This window comes from Sorex fumeus, unplaced genomic scaffold (assembly GCF_029834395.1).
Source record: "Sorex fumeus unplaced genomic scaffold, SorFum_2.1 ptg000019l, whole genome shotgun sequence".
Lineage (NCBI taxonomy): Eukaryota > Metazoa > Chordata > Mammalia > Eulipotyphla > Soricidae > Sorex > Sorex fumeus.
The window spans coordinates 34,520,438-34,536,155 of NW_026606076.1; the positions used below are offsets into that span (position 1 = coordinate 34,520,438).

The 15,718-nt window shown below is 44.9% G+C and overlaps 1 pseudogene; it reads left to right on the forward strand.

Annotated features, from left to right (window-relative positions):
• Positions 1-766: 766 nt before the first annotated feature.
• Positions 767-1,840, forward strand: LOC130022196 (zinc finger protein 571-like; annotated as a pseudogene).
• The last annotated feature ends 13,878 nt before the right edge of the window (positions 1,841-15,718 follow it).

The window sequence follows — 15,718 nt, forward strand, 5'->3', positions numbered from 1 at the left end:
GTCCGTTTTCTATAGAAGGAATTGTTTCCAGTTGTATTCCTTCATTAATTTAAAGGGGGGGAAGTCACAGCATTTACTGACTCTGCATCCATCAATTTTGTGAGTCCAACTTACAGTAACATGAAGTTATTCTATAGTAAGACAATTCATATGTCGATAATTGCATTTGTGTGGTGCATATGTGTGAAAACACATCTGAAGGGCTCAGTTTTTTGACAGGAAGTCTCAGTGAATAAGTCAATAATTAGAATCCTCTGTTGTTCTACAGGAAAGCTGCCACCCAGAGTGGAATGTCTCTGATCCTGCACTGTATGACAATGTTTCGAGTGAGCAATGCTGCCCTCAGCCCAATGAGGACTCCGAGACAGGCGGGATGTCTTCTGAGCGTGATCAGAATGGCGAGAGCTACCTCTATCAGAAGAAGTCCTCTCCTGTAAAAAGTTCCATGGAGTGTGTTATTCTCAGTTCACAGGCACAAACTCCCCCAGTGCGGCAGCTGCTAGGGAGAGGAGCACTGTTTATAGTGAGTTCCTCACAGCAACATACCCTCAACCACAGTCCCGGTGAGCAGAACCCATCTACGTGCAAGGAATGTGGGGGAGCCTCCCCATGTTCTCAGCACTGTGGTGTTCGCTTAGAAAACCACAGTGGACAGAATCCCCAGAAAAGTCAGTCCCGAGAACAAAGTATGAGTCAAGGGTTACTCCATAATGACCATGTGATTATAAATTCAGGAGCGAAACCTTTTGCATGTGAAGCATGTGGGAAGGCCTTCGATCAAGCATCACATCTTATTATGCATAGGAGGATTCATACAGGAGAGAAACCTCATCAATGTCAGACATGTGGGAAGGCCTTTATTCACATGTCCAGTCTTAATAGACATATGAAAACTCATAGTGGAGAGAAGCCTTATATATGTCAGGAGTGTGGTAGTGCCTTTACTTAATCCTCAGGCCTCAGTATACATAGGAGAATTCACACTGGAGAGAAACCATATAAATGTAAGGAGTGTGGAAAGGCCTTTACTCAATCCTCAGGCCTCAGTACACATAGGAGAATTCACACTGGAGAGAAACCACATATATGTAAGGAATGTGGGAAGGCCTTTGTTGAACCCTCAAAACTTCTTGTACATAGGAGAATTCACACTGGAGAGAAACCACATGTATGTAAGGAATGTGGAAAGGCCTTTGCTGTAGCCTCAAGGCTTAGTGTACATAGGAAAATTCACACAGGAGTGAAATCATACATATGTAAGGAGTGTGGAAAGGCCTTTGCTAGAGCCTCAAAACTTACTATACATAGTAGAATTCACACTGGAGAGAAACCGTATATATGTCAGGAATGTGGGAAGGCCTTTGCTACATCTTCAAGACTTAGTAAACATAGGAATATTCACACTGGAGACAGACCATATGTATGTAAGGAGTGCGGCAAGGCCTTTGCTGTAGTCTCAAATCTTAGTGAACATAGGAAAATTCACACTGGGGAGAAACCATATATATGTCAGGAATGTGGGAAGGCCTTTGCTAGAGCCTCAAATCTTACTGTACATAGGAGAATTCACACTGGAGAGAAACCGTATTTATGTAAGGAATGTGGGAAGGCCTTTGCTGTAGCCTCAACACTTCGTGTACATAGGAGAATTCACACTGGAGAGAAACCATATATATGTAAGGAATGTGGGAAGGCCTTTGCTGGAGCCTCAACACTTAGTGCACATAGGAAAATTCATCTCAGAGAGAAACCTCATCAGTGTCAGACATGTGGGAAGGAATTCCCACGGTTCTCTTCCCTTACTCTACACATGAGAATTCACACTGTAGAGAAGCCTTAGACATATCTGGAGTGTGGAATGGCCTTTACTTCATCTTAACAATTGACTGTACATAGAAGATTGGTATAGTGGAGAGAAACCATATATATGTAAGGAATGTGGGAAGGCCTTTGCTACAGCCTCAAATATTAGTATACATAGGCAAATTCACACTTGAGAGAAACTGTATATGTAAGGAATGTGGAAAGGCCTATGTAAGTCCAAGGCTTGCTTGGACTGTGAGAACTATGGAGATGTCCTCCACCTGTTTGGTCATTCAACTGCATTCCATTCAACATTGGACTAATTCTCATTGTGCATTTTGTTTGATTTCAGAACTCAAATCACAGGTTCAGGATGTGGCATTACAGCAATTCCTTTAGGGAACAGGGGTATTCCATACAAGTGTACTGTAAGATTCTGTTGTTGAAACTAAATATTATGCCATTGGAGTGCCCAGTGTATCAAGCATGGGACTTGAAAGGTGGGGTGCGGCTCCATCCCCACAACCACATCTATGGTCTCAGCATCACAGGAAAAATATCGGAGCCTAATGCCTTGACTAGAGGGTCTTTAACCTCAGTGGGTGCTGAAATCTGAACATTTATTGTATTGTTTTTTAAAGTTTTCATTAAAGTGCCAGTATTTTCAAAGTTATTGATATTTGTGTATAGGTGTACAATAATTGAACACCGATCCCGGCATCAGCTTCCCTCCACCCCAGTTCCCATATTCCCTCCCCACCCCAGTCCCCACTCTACCCCCGCCGGTCATCTGGACAAGTACATGACTAGGTTTCAATGGTTACAGCTTGGATCTCTTGTTTTCAGTTCTGTTGCATCTGTGTTTTGGGCAAATGGCTACACCCCTCACTCATGTCACTGGCATAAATGATTCCCTGATCCCTGTATACTTCTGGCTCTCTTCCGCCCCAAATTTCTTTCCTTCTTTGTTAAGCTTTTCTCTAAACACTGGAATCAGGGATGATTGAAACAGCCCCTTTACAGTACATTTCCAAATTCAGTGTTCAGTATTCCACAGATGAGTGAACATCATCCTGTTTTTGTTATTTTTCTGGCTAACTTCACTCAAGACGGTATCTTCCAGTTCCAACCGTGTTGCTGCATAAAAGCAGTAATTCTAAAACCTAAAAAAATATCACTTGATCCCCCTTTATTCATCGATTTATTCGAGTGGGTGCCAGTAACATCTCCATGCATGCCTGCTGCGTGCTACTGTAGCCCAATGACATCTGCTCGTTCTAGGAACATGCAGAGCCTCAAAACGATTATTCAGGGTCTTGAAGAAGAAGTCTGACTATCTTGTAGGTGGGCGTCCACGCGATCTTTTAACATCCCGTGGAATCCAATCAGTAATGCTCTAGGCCAGTGGTTGTCTGTAAACCTCATTACGTGTACAGCCCATCTGATTTTTGATGCCTTGGCAGATGAGACAGCGTCCCTGATTCTTGACTGTTGATGGAGATCAGAACTCCGGATTCTATCTCTCATTTGAGTGTTGCGTGATATTCCAAGCATAGCTCTTTTGATTCCTCTTTGAGAGACCCGAGTAGCGTTCTCATCCTGTTTTTGTAGGGCCCAGGTCTCTGCTTGATATGTTAATGCAGGAAGAACAGTGGAATTGAAGAGATGTGCTCGTAGCTGGAAGTTCTTTTTCCTCTTAGTTATTTATCCAATGCTCTTGAAGGCATTCCAAGCCGCTCTCTTCCTCCTGCGCAACTCAGGTGCCAGGACAGTCATCATGTTGATTTCTCGAATGAGGTATATATAACTGTTGCATTCGGAGATGTTGGTTCCATTGAGAGCGAATGGAGCGTCAGGAACGATGCTGTTTCTCATAAACATTGTCTTTGATAGATTCAGCTGTAGTTCGACCTTTCCACACTCACGGTCGAAGTAGGTCAGCATTTGTGTCGCTTGGCTGATGTCTGGTGTTATTAGAATGATGTCATCAGCAAAGCGGAGGTGGTGTAGTTGCCAACCATCTATCTTCACTCCCATTCCTTCCCATTCCAGTTGTCGCATGATGTTCTCGAGGGTGACACTGAAGAGTTTTGGTGAAATGGTATCACCGTGCCAAACCCCTCTCTTGACATGGATGATTATTTCTTTGTAGAATGGTGAGATCCTGGTAGTGAATCCGTAATAGAGCTCACGGAGGATCCTGATGTATTGAGTTTGTACATCCTGATTGGATTCGGCTTCTATGAACTCTTCTGTCTCAACAGAATCAAAGGCCTTCTTTAAATCAATGAACGTTAGACAGAGTGGCATCTTGAACTCCTGAGAATCCTCAGTGAGCTTAGTAATCGTGTGGATATGGTAGATGGTACTGCATTTTTTTCGGAACCCGGCTTGTTCATATGGTTGTTCTTCATCTTCACTTAATCACTTAATCACTTAACTTCCCGTTAGTTGTCGATTTGCTTGAGCAGGCGCCAGTAACGTCTCCATTTGTCCCTGTCACGTGCTAGTGTAGCCCAATGGAATCTGTCCGCTCTGGGAACATGAAGAGCCTCAAACCGATCGTTCATTATCTTGACGAAGAGTCTGACCATCTGGTAGGTGGGCAGCTACGCGGTCTTTTGACATCCTGTGGAATCCAGTCTGTAACAGCTCTAGTCCAGCGGTCGTCTTTAAATCTCATTACGTGACCAGCCAATCTGATTTTTGACACCTTGGCAAATGAGACAGCGTCCCCGATTCTTGATTGTCGATGGATGTCTGAACTCCGGATTTTTTCTCTCATTTGATTGAATCGTGATATTCCAAGCATAGCTCTTTCTATTCTTCTTTGGGAGACCTGAATAGCGTTCTCATCCTGTTTGCGTATGGCCCAGGTCTCTGAGGCATATGTTAATGCAGGAAGAACAGTGGAATCAAAGAGATGTGCCCGGAGCCGGAGGTTCTTCATCCTCTTAGCTATTTCTTCAACGTTCTTGAAGGCGTTCAGAGCTGCTCTCTTCCTCCTGCGAAGCTCGGGTGCCAGGTCATTTGTCATGTTGACTTCTCGACCTAAGTACACATAGCTGTTCCATTCAGAGATGGTCATACTTTTGATTGCGAATGGGGCATCAGTAATGAGGCTGTTTCTCATAAACATTGTCTTCGTAAGATTCAGCTGTAGTCCTACCTTTCCACACTCACGGTCAAAGTCGGCCAGCATTTGTGCCGCTTGGCTGATGTTTGGTGTTATTAAAACAATGTCATCGGCAAAGCAGAGGTGGTGCAATTACCGACCATTTATCTTGACTCCCATTCCTTCCCATTCCAGTCGTTGCATGATGTTCTTGAGGGTGGCACTGAAGAGTTTCAGTGAAATGGTATCACCCTGCTGAACCCCTCTCTTGACATCAACGGTCACTTCTTTGTAGAATGGTGAGATCCTGGTAGTGAATCCGCAATACAGCTCACGGAGGATCTTGATGTATTGGCCTTGAATGCCCTGATTGGCTAGGGCTTCAATGACCGCTTCTTTCTCAACAGAATCAAAGGCCTTCTTTAAATCAATGAACGTTAAACAGAGCGGCATATTGAACTCCCGAGAAACCTCAATGAGTTTGGTTATTGTGTGGATATGTTTGATGGTGCTGAATCCTTTGTGGAACCCGGCTTGCTCGCATGGTTTCCCTTCATCTAGTGTTCTGCCAATCCTATTTAGGATGACTCGAGTGAACAACTTGTAGATGACAAACAATAGGCAGATCGGGCGATAGTTGCCAATGTCATGGATGTCTCCCTTCTTGAACAGTAGTACGGTCCTGCTGGTTTTCCATTGGGACGGAACCTTGCATTCAGACATTAGTGAGTGAAGAGCCGAGCCAGTGTATTGATGAGTACTGATGGCAGGTTCTTCAGGTGTTCAGGTCTGAGCTTTTCTGGGCCGGGTGCTGTTTGTTTCTTTACCGACGAAATGGCATGTCGGATTTCAGAAGGGAGAACGTTGGGAACGACATATCCATCCTGTGGAATTTGGTATGTCAGCAAGTGGACATGGCTATCGTAGAGATTTGAGTAGAAGTCATGGATAATCTTCTCCATTGCCATTCTGGAGGATGTGATGGATCCATCAGGACGTTGGAGTGCAGTCATGTTGGTCTTGTAGTTGGCGAAGGACAGGCACTGTAACGAATACTTTTCCCAGCTTCTGCCGAATCTATGAGTACTTCTGCTCTTCTCTCTTTGAGGTCTTCCTTGATTGCATCTCTGCACTGCTTTGCGAGCTCGGACGTTAGCTTGTGATTGCCTGAGGCGCGTGCCAAACCACGCTGGCAAATTAGCTCAAGAATTTTCGAAGACAGGCGTTTTTTGTAGTTATCTCTCTCTTGGCGTTCCTCGCACATTCATGGAGGTGCTGAACCAGTCGATCGTATTCCTTGTCAATATTGTCAACAATGGCATCTTCCCATGTTGCCGCAATAGAGCCAAAGAGTTCCTAGTTGTTGGTCGTTCTGGGAGTTCTCTTTTTGAACTTTGTAGCCCTTTCTCCCTGCTCTTTGAAGTAGAATTTTGCACGAAGGAGACGGTGGTCCGATCCAGTTAGAAATTTTGGGACTACAGCGACATCAGTCAGGCAAAACTGTCGGTTGAATATGACGTGGTATATTTCGTTGTGGAATCCTCCACTGGGAGACTCCTATGTCCAACATTTACATTCTGCTTTCTGGAACTGTGAGTTACCATGACGTCAGAGGGCAGTCATCTTGCTCTTGTACTTGGTAAAGGACAGCGGGTATTACGAATGCTTTTCCCGGCTTCTGCCACATCTACCAGCATCACTGTTCTCCTGTCTTTGAGGTGATCCTAGATGACTTCTCTGCATTGCTTTGCAGCTCGGTCATTCGCTTGCAGTTGCCTGAGGCATGTACAAAGCCACGTTGGTGAATAAGTTCAACAGTGTTCGAAGAAAGACTGTTTTTTTTCGTGGTTATCTCTCTTGGCCCCGAGAGTCCAGGCAGCAGGAATCCCTGAGCAATGCTGGTGTGACCCTCTCCTCATCTTAGTAAATAGAGCAAGATAACAGAAAACTCAGTGATCCTCGCGAGGAATCTGTTTCATGTGAGATATTTTCAAAGGTCTGTCTCGGCTATGTGGGAATGCATCATTGCCTTCGCATGTGTATCCCACTAAGCTATCCCACTTAGCTCCACACTGAGCTAGTACCAAACCCAGTCTCGTTCCCCTTTTATTTTCCCTCTAAACTGGTGCTTCAATTTTCTGCAGAGGGAGTTATTTCCACGTATTTTGTATGTTCTTTGAGTTGGAAAAAATTACACAGCAATGTGGCCTTCCGTCAGTCTATTTTGCTTGTCCATCTTCCTGAAACGTCAGGTCGTTGCCTGGAAAATCCATCCACGTGTCAGAATTGCAACCGAGTTGGGTAAATGTTATAAACCAACCTCCAGGTCTAGAATTTTTTTTGACGAGAAGACTATCAGGCACAGCACAGTAATTGGAATCCTTCTCTGCTTTTCCTCGGGGAGCAACAGACCAGGAGGAATTCTTCTGGTCATGCACACTGTGACAACATCTCGAGTGTGCAGTTATGCCTTCAGCCCCATGAGGATGCCAAGACAGGTGGGATGTCTTCTGTGGGTTACCAGTAGGAAGTGAGCACCCATGCTGCAAAGAAGCACTCCCCTGGGACAAGCTACTCAGAGACTGTTCTGCTCAGTCCATGGACACAAACTGCGCCAGGGGAGAAGCCCTGGACTGTGGGAAAGGAGCACTGTTTATAATGAGTCCAGTTATGCACCATTTATGTACTCCACAGATATGAAGACTGGAATAGACCCCAGGTGAAAGAAAGCTCTCACACTCATTGTCTCTCCATACAGCCCACGATCATGCTTGAGTGCTTCCTGAGTGCAGAGCCAGGAGAACCTCTGCAAGTTGCTGGATTTGTGGCCCCCAATCCATGAACAAACCAAATAAAACAAAAACAGCCTAAGTCCCTTATTGAAGGATTTAGCTCACCCCAACGTGGGTGTTTCTGAGCTGTATCTTGCTGTATCCATGCTGTGTCTTCCTTGTAGAAGAGGGTTGGGTACCCTCAGAACATAGGGTGATGAGGTGTGGGTTGCCCATAGTAGGAAATATATCTAAATGGTTTCATCACAGACATAACAAAGTGGCTGAAGATGTTTTTTAGCTCAGAGTCTCACAGTGTCCTCCCATTGTTCATCGATTTGCTCAAGGGGGCCCAGTAACATAGTGAGACTTGTTACTGTGTTTGGCATATCGAATACATCACGGGTAGCTTGCCATGCTCTGCCGTTTGGGCAAGATACTCTTGTTAGCTTGCCAAGAGGGTGGAGGAATTGAACCCAGGTGACCATGTCGGCTGCATGCAAGGCAAACGCCCTACCCGCTGTCCTATGACTCCATCCTTGCAGCTTTCCCTTGCTCTGTCCATGTAAGGGTCAATCCTCTACACCCCTCTTGGTCTAGAGGCAAATATGGAGCAGCACACTCAACCCCCGAGGTGGTTCAGCCATGTATCCCACAAGATCTGAAGGGGGGAATCGAATGCTGGTCACCCATGTGAAAGACTTGCACCCTCAAGGCTCTCCAACCACTGCCGCTTTGATGCTCTGTGCTTGTTCTTTAATTACCCCATACTTAACACAGAAGCAAACCTAAGGGTGGAAAATTCTTAGAGAAATGGGCCTGGAGAGGGACGGAATCATTCACAGCTCCATCTCATGGCGTTTCATCTTAACTTCCGCGGTCCAAATTTTCCCATGTTTAATATTTTCAGCCCTTCTCTTTCCTTAAATGTTAAATATAGGGTCATTAAGGATCAAGCACGCAGGTTGGGCCGCTGCAACGGGAGTAGAGCAGATAGGCCTTTTACCTTGCATCCATAGGACCCGGGTATAGTCATAGATTTCCCCTACAGTTCTTCAATCATGTCCATAGTGATTCCTGAGTGCAGAGGCAGGAGAAGGACCTGAGCATATCCAGGTGTGGCCACAACCATAAAGGAACAAACGACAAAGAAAAGTAAAACACAGAGCTTCAGTTCCTTGATGGTGAATTCCATCAGCCCAACTTGAGGGTGTCAGAACTGTATATTCTTCCATTCCCCACGTCGGTGTAGAAGACAGTTAGAGTACCATCCTAATGTGGGGTGATGGGATGTAGGTTGCCCATAACAGTAAACATTCAAAGGGCTCGGTCACAGGCATCACAAGGTGCATTCAGAACCTTTCTTGTGCAGAGAGAAAAGAACAATTAATGTGAGAAAGTAACCTTGCCTTGCTCATTAAAGGTTCAGTTCAATCCTCTGCACAACTCCAGGTTTAGAGACAAAGCTAGGGCAACCCACTCGACCCCCAAGGCGATTCAGATATCCTCCCCACAAAGACCTGAAGGCTGGAATCGAGCCCATATTACTCAAGTGAAAGACAAGCAACCGCAGGCTTTCCTTCCTACTGCTGCACCTGTGGAAGAGGCTTGCTTGATCCTTTATTACCCCACACTGAACACTGAAGCAAACCCAAGGGTGGACAATTCTTAGAGAAACGAGCACATTTTGTTACTTTATGTTCCCCAGATGAAAGCGCTCTTTCTATGTCTGTCCCTTTCTTTCAGACTAACACCCAAGAATAGCTGAGACAAGTGCCAGGAGGTTTACTCCATCGCATGGAGGCCATCCGCACATGCTAGGGAAAAAGGCAGCTCAGATAGAGGAGGGAGCACCAAATAAAGGGTGCTGGGAGGATCCTCCCAGGATGGGAGATGTATGCTGAAAGTTAACTATAGACCGAACATGGTTGCCACTCAATGCCTCATTTGCAAACCAGAGCCCCCCAAAGGAGAGAGAGAACAAAAGGGAATTCCCTGCCACAGAGGCAGGGTGGGATGAGGGGGATGGAAGGAGAGGGACTAACTGGGATCAGTGGTGGTGGAGGGACGGGTACTCGATAATTGTATAACTGAAACCCAAGCACAAAAATTTGTAAGTCTACAACTGTACCTCATGGTGATTCACTAATAATAAATAAATAAATAACAAAGAAACTATCCCAGAGAAGGACAGAAACACCCACATCACCATCTCGTGGTGTATCACAGGAATTGCTGCGGCCCATGCTTTAGATTTTCTGTCCATTTCTTTTTTTTTCCCTTTATTTTATTTTATTTTTTTTAAAGTTGTAGATTTACAATTTTTTGTGCTTTGGTTTCAATTATACAATGATCAGATACCCATCCCTCCACCAGTGCCCATTTTCCACCACCATGGATAATATCCCTCCCACCCCCATCCCCCCTTCCCCCCTGTCTCTGTGGCAGGGCAATCCCCTGTGTTCTCTCTCTCCTTTTGGGTGTTGTGGTCTGCAAAAGAGGCATTGAGTGGCAAACATGTTCAGTCCATAGTCTACTTTCGACATGCATCTCCCCTCCTGGGAGGATCCTCCAAACATCCTTTATTTGGTGCTCCCTTCTCTATCTGAACTGCCCTTTCCTCTAGGATACCCGGCTGGCCTCTAAGTTATGGAGTAATCCTCCTGGTGCTGATCTCAGCTATTCTTGGGTATTAATCTCATACTTTGTTACTTTATATCCCCCAGATGAATGCAATCTTTCTATGTCTATCCCTCTCTTTCTGACTCATTTCGCTTAGCATGATACTTTCCATATTGTACCACTTGTATGTAAATTTCATGACTTCATCTTTTCTAACAGCTACATAGTACTCCATTGTGTAGATGTACCAAAGTTTCTTTAACCAGTCCTGCCCATTTCTTTGCTTTAATGTTAGGAATAGGGTCATTAAGCCGCTTGGGTCGCTGCAGTGGGAGCAGAGCGGTTAGTGCACTTGGCTTGCGGTCACAGGCCCTGGTTCTTTCTCTGGCTCTCCATACAGCCCCACCATCATGCCGGATTCCTGAATGCAACCTCAGGAGAACCTCTGCTGTTGCTGCATTTGTGTCCCCCAAACCATTAACAAACCTAATACAACCAAAATAGCCCCAGTCCCTTATTGGGGGATTCCCTCACCCCATCGTGGGGGTTTCTGAGCTGTATCTTGCTGTATCCATGCTGTCTCTTCCTTGTAGTAGAGGTTTGGGCTCCCTCAGAATGTGGGGTGCTGGGGTGTGGGTTGCCCATAACAGGAAATATTTCTCAATCGCTTGGTCACAGACATAACAAAGTGGCTTCAGAAGGTTTCTAGCTCAGTGAAGAGAACAAAAATGAAAATAAATGACATTGCCTTGGACTTTCCACATCAGTTCAATACTCTGCACCCTTCATGGTCCAGAGACAAAGCGGGAGCAACCCACTCGACCCCCAAGAAAATTCTTTCTTTGGCTCTCCATACAGCCCCACCATCATGTCGAAGTGATTCCTGAGTGCAGAGCCAGGAGTAACCCTGAGCATTGCTGGTGTTGGGGCCCCAAACCATGAACAAACCAAATTAAACCAAAACAGCCTCAGTCCCATGTTGGCATATTCCCCCACCTTAACTTGGTGGGTTCTGAGCTGTATCTTGCTGTATCCCTGACTCCTTTTCTTTGTAGAAGAGGGTTGTTGCATCCTCAGAACGTGGGATGATGGCACGTGGGGTTGACTATAACTGGAAACCTTTCCAAAGAGCTGGGCCACTGACAGAGCAAAGAAGGCTCATATTTTTTCTTGTTCAGAGTGAACAGAACAATGACAAAATAATCTCACCCTGCTTGTAACCGACCAGGTTCAATCCCAGGTACTCAATATTTCCCAGAACCCTGTGGGCACACACCAAAACAGCCACCCCCCAAAAAAAACCCCTCGGAGCCAGAGGTACAGTATAGCTGGTAGGATGTTTGTGTTGCATACAGCCATCTTGTGTCCAATCTCCAGCATCCCATATGGTCCCCCAAGTACCACTGATGTAGGCAGGTAGATAGGGAAAGGCTCTCTGCAATGAAACAAAGTCTCATAGAAGAAGAATTCTAGGACCAACCCACCCTGTGGAGACAGAGAATAAGGACTTGATAAGACGATCCCCAGACCCTGAAGATATGGGCCTCCTCCCCATGAAATTCCTCCTTTCCGAGAACTCCCCTTTCAATCCGGTTGACTCCAGCGACCCAGCCCCAAGGTGATTCCAGGACATTCCAAGTCAGATGATTCTCGAACCCCTTTCAATCCGGTTGACTCCAGGGATTCAGCCCCAAGGAGATTCCAGAACATTCTGAGTCAGAAGGATCTATAAGAACCAGCTCGAGAGCCCACTTGGCGCTCTCTCCACCCTCGGAGAAGCCCGCGTTCCCTCCGGACGCGTTACTCTCTCTCTCTCTCCCCCGCTTATCTGCTTATCCCTTTCTCTCCCTCTCCAAAAGCCTCCAAATAAAATCTGTTACTTCACTACTCATCTACTCCTGAAATTCTTTTCTGCGAGCGGGACAAGAACCCCAGAAACCTTGGGTAAGGCTTTGGACTGGTCTCTCTTTTCCTGCAAAGAGCAGATTCTCGCCCCAGCTTGAGTCCATGGCTCCCCGAGCAATCGGGTGGCGGGGATTAACTCCCGTGCCGAGAAGATCAAGCGGACTTCAGGTGTGGCTTGACGGCCACCTTGTGGGGCTGGCGGGGCTTAGGCCCGTGCCGAGCAGGTACTCGCTGCAGACTTTACCAGTCCTAGCCTACCCAGGGTCCCGGGTGGCAGAGGCGAGTGGGGAGAAAGTGACCGTTTTTCTCCTCCCCACTTCGCATAAGTCACCCGTGGGGCCCACCGACATCAAATGGCAACCACGAAGGGATAGATGCAGTGAAGAAATCCACGAGGAAGGAGGTAATCTGTGGAAAATCTGCTGTGGAGGTATGCTCCCTTGGAAATCTCTAGGGGGGGGGAAGGGGGAGGAATGTAATAACCTCTGTGTGAATGTGTGTGTGCATGAGCACCTGATGGTCTCTGCAAAGAGGCACCCCTCCTTTGTTTGCCTTGGGTCATCGTCCACTATGGGAGGAATGGGAGGAAAGCCCAATAGTGTGAAGATTCTGGGAAACTAAAGCAGATCAATTTCCAGACAGAAAATCTCCCCAGTCTAACTAGAAAATCCTTTTCCCCAGCCTAACTAGAAAATCAGCTAGAGGCCATTTGAAATGCTAATGAAGGCAGTTCAGATGTAAGGCAGAAAGAAAAAAAAAAGGGTAAAAGGCAGGTAAGAAGCCTGAGAAAAGCAGCGAACTAGCAAGAAGCAGGGAAGATGTAACAAGCTAAAAAAAGGCAGAAGTTTTTCAAGGAGCAGAGTTTTAAGACCACAGCACTAGGTTAGGCTCGGGCACACAGCTGTGGGTCTGCCTGATGCCAGGCCCGCCCAGGGACGCCTGCGGTGGAAGCAGAGGCCATTGGTGGAGATGGTCCAAATCCAATGAGCCTCTGAGTGAAGGCCTATCCACGAGGGGTTAGAGTCCCCTTGGGAGAAACCAAAGTGAAGGCCTATCCACGAGGGATTAGAGTCCCCTTGGGAGAAGCCAAAGGCCTATCCATGAGGGGTTAGAGTCCCCTTGGGAGAAGCCAAAGGCCTATCCATGAGGGGTTAGAGTCCCCTTGGGAGAAGCCAAAGTGGAGGTCTATCCACGAGGGGTTAGAGTCCCCTTGGGAGAAGCCAAAGTGGAGGTCTATCCACGAGGGGTTAGAGTCCCCTTGGGAGAAGCCAAGGGCCTATCCACGAGGGTTTAGAGTCCCCTTGGGAGAAGCCGAAGGCCAATTTACGGGAGGTTAGAGTCCCCTCGGGAGAGGCCAGAGTAAAGGGGTTCGAGTCCCCTTGGATAGACCTGAAGAAAAGTTTTGCCAAGGAACCATCTTTTTCATAGATTATTGCTTGCAATTAGGAAATATGGGAAATTCTACATCAGTACCTAAATATTCTCCTTTGGATTGCTCCTTAAAACACCGGAAGAGCTTCCAAGTAGGTAGTTTAAATAAGGAATATCTTGTTGACCTCTGTAACACCACGTGGCCTGAGTATAAGTTAGAATATTGGGAAGGATATACAGTAAATGGCAGTTTGCATTACCAGATCATTTTGCAGTCAGATCTTTGCAGGTAACAAAAAAGTAGGATTATCAAAGCAGAGGAGGCAGGAAAAATGCAAGATCATGATACTAGCTCCCTGCCTCAGAACTAGCCTTGGCTAAAATATGGTAACAATTTTGTCATAGTTTATTTTGCCGACTTATATCAACAAAAGCACTTTCTTGACCCATTTTTAACAAACAGGAGACTGGCTGGTCAGGCTGGGAAACGGGGAGCAGTGTACCCAATCGGCTGACAGGGCATCTTTGCCCTGGGGACTGCTTCTTCCTTTCTCAGTCCATCAGTTTTCTCCCTGCCATTTTTGAAGGGTCAGATCGGTCAACTGCAGATGTGTGCACATGTATGTGTGGTGGTCTTTAGTCAGTTCATTGTCTGTCTGTCTGTCTGTCTGGAACACTCGAGTGCTGGAACCAGGTTGAAATCAGAAGTAGAAATTCTAGAAAAGTCAGTGATATGCAACTCAGTGATTTAAGGAATGCAGTTGTTTTTGGAACTTGCTAGACAAGGTTTAAACGAAGATTTCTTATCTAAAGGTTGAGCCTACAGAGAAAGCAGAATTCTAAATCTAGATTTCTTATTAGAAGAACATTAATGGTTAACAGTTGCAATTCTTTTAAGAATCTGTACTATCTAGAAGAGAGAGCTGTGGAACTAGAGTCTGAAACTAAAGTGAAATAAATTTCAGAGAATTCAAGGTTTTATCTTACAAGCCTCAGCCAATTGTAATGAGGAATTTAGCTGTTTTACAAACAACAGAGGTACATAAGCCACTAAAATAAAGTTTCCTCATATTAATAAATAGTTTTCTTATGTTACCATAAACATTGACAGTCCAAGTGCTTTTTCTATGCTAATATCAGAGTTTGGTAAAAACTAAAAGGCTTTTTTTCTGTGTCTGAAAGTATGTTTGTATTCTTGTGGAATTGGTAAAAGTATCTAGTATAGAAAGCTTATGATTTAAATAACTAAGGGACATGAACTATTGAAATTAAGTCAAAGAGGGTTTTATCATGTTTTATATTAATTGGTGGTTCAAAGGTTTTATGCTGTTATATCAATGTACATATTTGTATCTGCATTGGATTGGAATATTTGACCTAGAAAATCTTGTGAGTTGAAATAATGTGGTACATAAAACAGGTTCATGTTTATTTTAAAATATGAGTTTCTAGAGTTATGAAGTTGGTTGCAAAACTTATCCTACCAGTGGTTTTTATTTGATCTCTGAGACTTTTGGTAACTAAAATTTCTAAAGGTACCTAGCAAAGAATTATGAGTGATCTCAGATGTCATCTTGATAGTCTGAAGCCATAGCATTGCACCTTGGTGAAAGTATGAGATAACTGTATTGTTAATCAGCCTGTCTAGTATGTGAAAATGCCAAGCCTTGTCACCAGGTATCAACATAGACCTTCAGAGAAATGTGTGAAATCCTTTCTGTTCTATGATAATCTGAGTGTTTAATCTTTTTGCATTTGTGTTTTCCTAGAAATCAGAATTCTAAAATGTCTCTTGGTTAATTTCTAATGTAAAGTGAACTTTTGCCCAATGAATATATGTTGTAAGAACTTTAGTTGTGAGCATCTTTAAAGCCTTTTAAATATCTATAGAACTGATGTAATGCTTTTGAAAAGGTACTGCAGAGTATTTTTGTCATGTTAAATGAGATGATTGGTAACTAGTGTCCAAACTTGGGAGAGCATGTTGTGCTAAATTCAGTAAAATAAGAGTTTAAACTTGTGGGATGACTCTTGGGAATATATATACGTGTGTCTTAAGTCAGAAAGATGATGGATGGATTATCTGGACTCCTGTTACAGTGCTCTTAGGATCATTGAATTTTTCAAAAGT